Here is a 12,500-nt window from a genome sequence, read left to right on the forward strand (position 1 = left end):
CTTCTATTTTGATAATATCTCCATGTCGATACTGAATCCTCCACGATTTGATATTATCACCTTTTTCTTCGATGAAATATTTCTTTTTATATTTTTGACAACTCCTTCATACAGACTGAATCAATAATGATAAAAACATATACACATGGTACATACATACATAGAGGCATACATACACACATACATACATACATACATACATACATACATACATACATACATACATACATACATACATACATACATACATACATACATACATACATACATACATACATACATACACACAAACATACAAACATACATACATACATACATAAGAGGGCATACATCACATACTTACACACAAACATACAAACATACATACATACATACTACATACATTACATACATACATACATACATACATACATACATGCATTACATACATACATACATACATACAATACTACATACATACATTCTTACTTACATACATACATACATACATACCTGTACATACATACAAACATACATACATACATATAAACATACATTACATACATACATACATACATACATACATATAAACATACATACATTACATACATACATACATACATGCATTACATACATACATGCATTACATACATACATACATTACATACACACATACATTACATACATACATACATACATACATACATACATACATACATACATACATACATACATACATACACATACATACATACATACATACATACATACAAACATACATACATACATGTATACATACATATATGCATTCCTCCATTCATACATATCTAAACACATACACATACAGATGGTCTTGTATGTTTTGATATAATTATTCTGTCAATATCGATTGGTTCCTTTGGTTTTCAAAATGATCCCTTTTTGTTAATGTCAGATGACAAAACTATGCTTTCACATATTCACTTTGTCAATACTAATTGCCTCCTCTGCTCTCTCACATGATCAAACGATACCAGATCAAACTAGTATAGTCTCAGGTAACCAGTTTGTCAATATGGACGGATTCCTCTTCCATTCTGAATGATCTCATTTGTCAATATCAAATCACGAGATAAAATTATTACATTGTCAATATCAATTATCCGTCTACGACATCTGATATATATATGTATATATATATATATATATATATATATATATGTATATATATATATATACTTATATATATATTATATATATATATATATATATATCCCGATAATCTTATGACAGTCGCATGCAGTATTCGAACCCACTGCTATTGGCCACTCGTAAGCTACCTTCACAGAAGCCTTAGCTATCTATATATATAATATATATATTTATTAATATATATATATATATGTATATATATATATAAATATATGTATGTATATATATATTATATGTATATATCAACAACATATATATATATATATATATTATATATATATATATTCTCTATATTCTTTTCATATTGATTGCGCTATAAAGATTTAATAATCTTTTATGCCCGTTTTAATTTCCCCCACGAAATGAACTTATGATTTGGCGCCACAATTAATTGATCATTTGATGACGTGAAGTAATCGACTTATGTCATTATCTTGATAACAACAATCATCAGTCCATTTGCCATCAAAGGAGATCTACGTAGATAAATAAAATCGTAAAACGACAGACAAATTAAACCTACATATAGTCCTCAGTGAGGGAATGGGTTTAGATAACTCCCGATAACACTTTTTGATTATCTTGTATGTTTAACTTAATAAGACCTTTGTTATGGCTGATACTAAACACACACACACACACACACACACACACACACACACACACACACACACACACACACACACACACACACACACACACACACACACACACACACACACACACACACACACACACACACCCCCACACACACACACACACACACACACACACACACACACACACACACACACACACACACACACACACACACACACAAAATACACAAAATCCATACCGTAGCACTTTAAGGTCACCTAGAAATTACGAATTGTCATATTGTGCGGCTTCCAACTTTACGATTAATTTTCACAGGCATCAGTAGCCAGATTAAGATTCCCTAAATGTTATTACCGTTTTCCTCTAGGAAAAGAAATAGTCAAAGCGATTAAAATAATCCATAAAACCATGGCTATCCAAATTTTTCCGATTTACTGAAAACTTAGATATGTCACTCTGATATTTTCAGATCACTCTTAAACTTAAAGATTCTATAAATATCAGTCGAGCACCTGGGTGAATGAACGGGGGCTGTTCTGTTGTTTTGTTCAGTGATGAGCCTGATATACTTTCGTGTACTTAAGCCAGGGCGAACCTGTTTGTCTCCTCATTTTTGATGCACATAAAACTACGACTTTTGTGATTGACTGAAGATAAAACTACGACTTTTGTGATTGACTGAAGATTAAACTACGACTTTTGTGATTGACTGAAGATTAAAGTACGACTTTTGTGATTGACTGAAGATTAAACTACGACTTTTGTGATTGAAGATTAAACTACGACTTTTGTGATTGACTGAAGATTAAACTACGACTTTTGTGATTGACTGAAGATTAAACTACGACTTTTGTGATTGACTGAAGATTAAACTACGACTTTTGTGATTGACTGAAGATTAAACTACGACTTTTGTGATTGACTGAAGATTAAACTACGACTTTTGTGATTGACTGAAGATTAAACTACGACTTTTGTGATTGACTGAAGATTAAACTACGACCCTATTTGTGATTGACTGAAGGATTAAAGTAAACGACTTTTGTGATTGACTTAAGATTTTAAACTACGACTTTTTTGTGATTGACTGAAGATTAAACTACGACTTTTGTGAGTTGACTGAAGATTAAACTACGACTTTTGTGATTGACTGAAGATTAAAACTACGACTTTTGTGATTGACTTAAGATTAAACTACGAATTTTGTGATTGACTGAAGATTAAAAACTACGACTTTATGATTGACTGAAGATTTAAACTACGACTTTTGTGATTGACTGAAGATTTAAACTACGACTTTTGTGATTGACTGAAGATTTTTAAAGTACGACTCTTTTGTGATTGACTGAAGATAAACTACGCCTTTTGTGATTGACTGAAGATTAAAACTACGACTTTTGTGATTGACTGAAGATTAAAGTTACGACTTTTTGTGATTGACTGAAAGAGTAAACTACGACTTTTTGTGATTGACTGAAGATTAAAGTACGACTTGTGATTGACGGAAGATTAAACTACGACTTATTTGTGATTGACTTAAGATTAAACTACGAATTTTGTGATTGACTGAAGATTTTAAACTACGACTTTTATGATTGACTGAAGATTAAACTACGACTTTTGTGATTGGACTGAAGATTAAAGTACGACTTTTGTGCATTGACTGAAGATTATTAAACTACGACTTTTGTGATTGACTGAAGATTAAACTACGACTTTTGTGATTGACTTAAGATTAAACTACGACTTTTGTGATTGACTGAAGATTAAAGCTACGACTTTTTGTGATTGACTGAAGATTAAAACTACGAAATTTTGTGATTGACTGAAGACTAAACTACGACTTTTATGATTGATCTGAAGATTAAACTACGACTTTTGTGATTGACTGAAGATTAAACTACGGACTTTTATGATTGACTGAAGATTAAACTACGACTTTTGTGATTGACTTAAGATTAAACTAGACTTTTGTGATTGACTGAAGATTAAACTACGAACTTTCTGTGATTGACTTAAGATTAAACTACGACTTTTGTGATTGACTGAAAGATTTAAAGTACGACTTTTGTGATTGACTGAAGATTAAAGTACGACTTTTGTGATTTGACTGAAGATTAAACTACGACTTTTGTGATTGACTGAAAATTCGTTTATTGTACTGACTATTCTGAAGGCTTTCATGTTCTGAGTGACGCCAGTTGATTTTTATACAAAGGGATTACAAAGGCGGAGCATGCATAACTAAGTCGGATGCGAAAAAAATATGATAATGATAAATAAGATAAAATAATATATATGAAAAAAATATAAATAAAAAATATAAATAATGACAAATAAAATGAAATATAAAATAAATGAAAAAATATATAACATCATAAATAATAATAAATAAATTATATAAGTGCAAAGGTATATTTAAATGATAAACAAACAGGTAAATAGTAAGATAATAATAATAAATTGACAGATAAATAATAATAAGATGAAAAATCACTTAAGGGTATGATTTCATGATGAAAGTGCTAGGTCATTCTCCATTGACCCTGTCTCTACGGCTAAAAACGAGACGAATGTATTCACGGAACAGTAAAGAGGACGTTGTCCCTGAAAGATTTCGACACTTTTAATCACAGGACGACAGGGATGACTCTCTGAAATCTTAGATGCACGTTTCACGATCTCTTAACCTCTCGCTTACTGTGCTACATGGAATAAACTTAGTAATCAATGTAGTAAGCGCTGAAAACCATCATGTTTTTAAAAAAACGATTAGAACAACTTTATGGATGGGGATGACGGAAGCGGTGATGGATACGGAGCTTTTTTTTTTTAGCTGCCTAGTGTAGGCCTTATGGGTCTTTTGCAGTCCTCCTTTATTTCTTATGTTCTTATGTTCTTAAACAAGAAGTGACTACGGAGACTCGAGATGATTCGAGAGGCTGTGTGTTTGTAGAGGTGAATTAGGCCTTTTGCTTCTTCACACCAGGGCGTTAGCTAGTGGGTTTCTGGCTGAAAGCGGGATGTATTGGGGAATGATGTGTGATTTGATAATACCTTCAATCCTGGGGACACACCACCTGCGCTCACCAGTGTACGCCATTCAAAGACACACAGGCATTCATTCATGAACAAATACGTACACATATGCGTACACGCATAGACTCTTTCTCTCTCTCAATCACTCCTCTCCTGCCGCCCCCCTCTCTCTCTCTCTCTCTCTCTCCCTCTCTCTCTCTCTCTCCCGCGCACATCACACACACACACACACACACACACACACACACACACACACAACACACACACCACACACACACACACCACTCACACACACCACAACACACACCACACACACACACACACACACACACACACAAAATCCATACCGTAGCACTTTAAGGTCACCTAGAAATTACGAATTGTCATATTGTGCGGCTTCCAACTTTACGATTAATTTTCACAGGCATCAGTAGCCAGATTAAGATTCCCTAAATGTTATTACCGTTGTCTTCTAGGAAAAGAAATAGTCAAAGCGATTAAAATAATCCATAAAACCATGGCTATCCAAATTTTTCCGATTTACTGAAAACTTAGATATGTCACTCTGATATTTTCAGATCACTCTTAAACTTAAAGATTCTATAAATATCAGTCCAGCACCTGGGTGAATGAACGGGGGCTGTTCTGTTGTTTTGTTCAGTGATGAAGCTGATATACTTTCTTGTACTTAAGCCAGGGCGGACCTGTTTGTCTCCTCATTTTTGATGGACATAAAACTACGACTTGGTGATTGACTGAAGATTAAACTACGAATTTTGTGATTGACTGAAGATAAAACTACGACTTTTGTGATTGACTGAAGATTAAACTACGACTTTTGTGATTGAGTGAAGATTAAACTACGACTTCTGTGATTGACAGAAGATTAAACTACGACTTTTGTGATTGACTGAAGATTAAACTACGACTTTTGTGATTGACTGAAGATTAAACTACGACTTTTGTGATTGACTGAAGATTAAACTACGACTTTTGTGATTGACTGAAGATTAAACTACGACTTTTGTGATTGACTGAAGATTAAACTACGACTTTTGTGATTGACTGGAAATTCGTGTACTGACTATTCTGAAGGCTTCATGTTCTGACTGACGCCAGTTGATTTTATTGCAAAGGATTACAAAGGCGGAGCATGCATAACTAAGTCGGATGCGAAAAAAATATAATAATGATAAATAAGATAAAATAATATATATGAAAAAATATATAATAATATAAATAATGACAAATAAAATGAAATATAAAATAAATGAAAAAAATTATAATATAATAAATAATAATAAATAAAATAGATGTGTGCAAAGGTATATTTAAATGATAAACAAACAGGTAAATAGTAAATAATAATAATAAATTGACAGATAAATAATAATAAATGAAAATCACTCAAGGGTATGATTTCATGATGAAAGTGCTAGGTCATTCTGCATTGACCATGTCTCTACGGCTAAAACGAGACGAATGTATTCACGGAACAGTAGGAGGACGTTGTCCTGAAAGATTTCGACACTTTTTATCAACAGGACGACAGGATGACTCTTCTGAATCTTAGATGCATCATTTCACGATCTCTTAACCTCTCGCTTACTGTGCTACATGGAATAAACTTAGTAACCATGTAGTAAGCGCTGAAACCATCAATTGTTTTAAAAAACGATTAGACAACTTTATGGATGGGGGTGACAGGTGGTGATGGATACGGAGCTGCCTAGTGTAGGCCTTATGGTATTTTGCAGTCTCCTTTATTTCTTATGTTCTTATGTTCTTAACAAGAAGTGACTACGAGACTCGAGATGATTCGAGAGGCTGTGTGTTTGTAGAGGTGAATTAGGCTTTTTGGCTTCTTACACAGGGCTAGCTAGTGGGTCTGGCTGAAAGCGGGATGTATTGGGAATGATGTGTGATTTGATAATACCTTCAATCCTGGGGACACATCACCTGCGCTCACCAGTGTACGCCATTCAAAGACACACAGGCATTCATTCATGAACAAATACGTACACATATGCGTACACGCATAGACTCTTTCTCTCTCTCTCTCCCTCCCTCCCTCTCTCTCTCTCTCTCTCTCTCTCTCTCTCTCTCTCTCTCTCTCTCTCTCTCTCTCTCTCTCTCTCTCTCTGTGTGTGTGTGTGTCTACACACACACACACACACACACACACACACACACACACACACACACACACACACACACACACACACACACACACACACACACACACACACACACACACACACACACACACACACACACACACACACACACACACACACACACACACACGCACACACGTCTGAAGGATTTGAAGAAATAATTCCATATAGATGTATACATACTTGTACTAGCTTAGAATGTGGTGTAACCTACGGTGGAACAACACGTGAATTCAAATCTAATTATGATAATTGGAAACTACTGATGTAGACAATCTTGAAACCATCCATACATAAACTCGAGATAAATTGAATATTGGGAGAAGGGATCACGTGAACGTTGTTCCTCTCCTCTATACTACTACAATGAGGTAAACACAATTAGTCAAATGAGGTAAAACAAACATGCTTACACAAGCACATACTGTACACACACAGACACAGAAACACACGTACATGCATACACAGACACAGACACATACACACACACACACACACACACACACACACACACACACACACACACACACACACACACACACACACACACACACACACACACACACACACACACACACACACACACACACACACACACACACACACACACACACACACACACACGCACACACACACACACACACACGTACGCATACACACACACACACACGTACGCATACACACACACACACGTACGCACACACACACACACACACACACACACACACACACACACACACACACACACACACACACACACACACACACACACACACACACACACACACACACACACACACACACACACACGTACACTCGCACGCTTCTACACACACTCCCGCGTCCATGTGCACAAACAAACCCAATTGGAGTCTGAATGAAAATGGGATGAAAGGCTTGAAAAATAGAAGGAAAAAAAGGGGACACGAAAGACGTGATGGAGATGTCCTTAATCAGAGTAATGCGAGAGAGGTTGAAAGAGGAGTAAAGGAGGACTGGGTGGAGAGGAAGAGGCAAAGGAGGAGGAGGAGTGAATGAGGAGGTGGGGGAGGGCGAGGAGTGAGAATAAGGGGGGAGAGAGAGGAGGGGGGAATTAGGGAATGGCGAGGGGAAAGAGGGAAAGAAGGGAGTGAGGGGAAGAGTGAAGAGGAGTGGGAGGAGGAGGAGGAGGAGGAGGAGGAGGAGGAGGAGGAGGAGGAGGAGGAGGAGGAGGAGGAGGAGGAGTAGGAGGAGGAGGAGGAGGAGGAGGAGGAGATTAGGGGGAGGGGAGGAGGGGATAGAGGGGAGGGAGAGGAGGTAAGGTGGGAGTTGGGGGGAGAAGAATCAAGGGGGAGGGGAAGAAGAAGTGAGAGGGAGATGGAGGAGAGGAGTGAGGGGGAGGCGGGGAAGTGGGGAGTGAGAGAGAGGTGGAGGAAGGGAGTGTGGAGGAAGGGGACGGGGTGGAGGAGTTAGGGGTGAGGGAAGGTGGAATAAAGTGGAAGAAAGTGACGGGTGGAGGAGTCCAGTGGAAAGTAGGAGGAAGGGATAGACGAGAATAGAGGTGAAATTGTAGACGTAAGAGATAGAAAAAAGAAAATATGGAAAATAAAAAAGAAAGAAAAGAAGATTAAGAAATGAAATAAAAATAGAAAATAAAACAAAAAATATGTATGAAATAGGAAGGGAAAAAATAGAGAAAATAATCGAAAAATAAGATAACAAAGAAAAAGAAAGAAAAGAAGATTAAGAAATGAAAAAAATATATATATAAAATAGGAAGGAAAAAATAGAGAGAAAATAATCGAAAAATAAGATAACAAAGAAAAAGAAAGAAAAGAAGAAAAAGAAATTAAATAAAAAGGAGAAAATAAAACAAAATATATATAATAGGAAGGAAAAAAGAGAGAAAATAATCGAAAAATAAGATAACAAAGAAAAAGAAAGAAAATAGAAGAGAAAGAAATGAAATAAAAAAGAGCAAATGAAACATATATAAAATAGGAAAGGAAAAAGAGAGAGAGAATATAATCGAAAAATAAGATAACAAAGAAAAAGAAAGAAAAAAAGAAAAATAAATGAAATAAAAAAGAGAAAATAAAACAAAATATATATAATAGGATGGAAAAAAGAGAGAAAATAATCGAAAAATAAGATAACAAAGAAAAAGAAAGAAAATAGAAGAGAAAGAAATGAAATAAAAAAGAGCAAATAAAACAAACATATATAAAATAGGAAAGGAAAAAGAGAGAGAGAATATAATCGAAAAATAAGATAACAAAGAAAAAGAAAGAAAAGAAGAAAAATAAATGAAATAAAAAAGAGAAAATAAAACAAAATATATAAAATAGGAAGGAAAAAAGAGAGAAAATAATCGAAAAATAAGATAACAAAGAAAAAGAAAGAAAATAGAAGAGAAAGAAATGAAATAAAAAAGAGCAAATAAAACAAACATATATAAAATAGGAAAGGAAAAAGAGAGAGAGAATATAATCGAAAAATAAGATAACAAAGAAAAAGAAAGAAAAAGAAATGAAATAAAAAAGAAAATAAAACAAAATATATATAATAGGATGGAAAAAAGAGAGAAAATAATCGAAAAATAAGATAACAAAGAAAAAGAAAATAGAAGAGAAAGAAATGAAATAAAAAAGAGCAAATAAAACAAACATATATAAAATAGGAAAGGAAAGAGAGAGAGAATATAATCGAAAAATAAGATAACAAAGAAAAAGAAAGAAAAGAAGAAAATAAATGAAATAAAAAAGAGAAAATAAAACAAAATATATAACATAGGAAGGAAAAAAGAGAGAAAATAATCGAAAAATAAGATAACAAAGAAAAAGAAAGAAAATAGAAGAGAAAGAAATGAAATAAAAAAGAGCAAATAAACAAAAAATATATAAAATAGGAAAGGAAAAAGAGAGAGAGAATATAATCGAAAAATAAGATAACAAAGAAAAAGAAAGAAAATAGAAAAAAATAAATGAAATAAAAAAGAGAAAATAAAACAAAAATACATAGAAGAGAAAGAAATACAAAAATGAAAAAAAGAGCCACATAATAAAACGAGACTCGATTGCAGAGCAAACACACACACACAAAAGAAAGAAAAAGAATTGTAGTATGAACAAATTGGGAAACTAGATAAAAGATAAAAGAGATAAAAAGGAAAGATATAGAAAAAGAAAAGATAAAGATAAGATCAAAGTAAATAGTCTAAAAGAAAAATATAAGATAAAAAAATAGAAAAAATAAGAAAGAAAAGAAAGAAAAAATCCAAAACAGATGTAAAAAAAAAGAAGAAAAAATGCGTAACCTATTAAAAAAAAATGAATTTTTTTTTTTGCTTCAACAAGTTAACTACTTCAAATCACTGTCAGTTTAAGCCTGTTGATATTTTTTCTGACCGGGATTAGGCGATTTGATTAAGCCACAGTAAAAAAAAAAAAAAAAAGGGGGGGGGGGTAGACAACATCACTGTATCAACATTAGTGTTATGCCCTTAAGGAAATCCAATGGAGATCAATAAAAACACTTGATGGCATACAAACCAAAAGAAAAAAGTACCGCCCAAGGATTAGGAAAATACCCCGTGACTTGTCTGATAGCAAACGACTATCGATGAATGCCACTTACCCAAGCTACGCACATAAGGCAAAAGTAGGTGTGTATTCACCATGGTCGTGGATCACGTATTGGACTAGTGATCGACAGCTATTTCCCTCCCGGAAGAGAGCTCAGAGCTCATATATGATTGATTTATGGATAATGCTGTCGCCTCACACACACACACACACCCAACTCCCCGCCCAAGAGAGTAGGAGTAACGATTCACAGCGCAATGATACTGAAATTATTTCAGTCCTGGGCGGGATTCGAACTTGGACCGCTGTAGCAGCGGTTGCGAACGCTACCACTGCGCCGTAGAGTGTGTTTGTGTGTGTGTGTGTGATACAGAGGGACAGAGAGAGATACGTAGATATCTTTTTAGGTAGATATATATAGATATATATATATATATATATATATATATATACATATATATGTATATATATATATATGGATATATGTATGTATATATATATATATATATATATATATATGTAATATGTATGTATATAAATATATGTGTATGCATATATATATATATATATATATATATATATATATATATATATATGTATACACTTTCTGCATGTCGGCCCTTGATGGCTTAGATTTAAAGTGCAGTGTGGGTGTTAAAATGTATCTCTAATCACTGGGACCCATACACTGTTTTATATATATATACTGTATATATATATATATATATATATATATATATATATATATATATATATATATATATATGTATATATATATGTATATACAGTATATATATATATATATATATATATATATATATATACATACATATATATATACATACATATACAAAGGGAAAAGGGAGTTGTTTAACCTCAAAGGCAGTTTAGAAGAGCGCACTTTATGCAAATGGAAGAGGTTTTCAACAAAGAGGGACTTAGTCTTATTACTGCAAGACGCTAAGGCGATTTCTTTTTGACAAAATGAAGCGACAACCCTGTTATTTTTTAGGAAGCCGATTTTAAGCCACAAACAAAGGAATATATATATATATATATATATATATATATATATATATATATATATATATATATATGTTGCAAAAAAATCACAATAACGCGTGACGAAAAGACATTGCAGAAACCACAGGAAAATTAAAGTCGGAATAATGAACGTTTTCGTCTATTACGACATCCTCAGAGTACTCTGAGGATGTCGTAATAGACGAAAACGTTCAGTATTCCGACTTTAATTTCCCTGTGGTTTCTGCAATATATATATATATACATATATATATATATATATATATATATATATATATATATATCTATATATATATATATATTGCATATTATGACGGTGGAGGTCGCGAAATAATTGAGGTGTACAGTTGCCATAGTGACAATGTTTACAGGGACAATCCTGTTTGATGTGGCAAAGGCGTTTTTTTCTTTATGAAAAGTGATATGTGAACATGATCTTTTTAAATATTGACGAGTGAACTGGTGAGATCGTTTTGTTTAGTGAGAGATAGAATTGACACCGTTTTGTTGTTTATTTGATGTGTCATTATTAATTCAGTTTACAGATGCTTGGAAAGGCAAAATATTTTTTTGTTCACCAATGAGTAATGTGGCGTACTTTTTTTTTGCATATTGATGAGCGAGATGGAATTTAACTATTTACCTTTTTTGGTGTCATATGAAGTTGTAGTTGTGTTTTCGACACTAGATATGGAATCACAGGTTATTCGTCTATTTATCTATTTATTTATTAACTGGTATATCAAGTTGTAGTCTGCTTCTGATGACAGATGTGGCAAAAGTGATTTTGTGTACTAACGATTGACGTGGTCAATATTACTAACGGTGGATATGACAACAGCGTTTTTGTATATTGATGGTTGATGTGACAATATCATTTGGTTTCAAATTATTTTGGGGGAAAATA

Source organism: Oratosquilla oratoria, chromosome 30 (genome assembly GCF_046742065.1).
Source record: "Oratosquilla oratoria isolate Oo_2021 chromosome 30, ASM4674206v1, whole genome shotgun sequence".
Lineage (NCBI taxonomy): Eukaryota > Metazoa > Arthropoda > Malacostraca > Stomatopoda > Squillidae > Oratosquilla > Oratosquilla oratoria.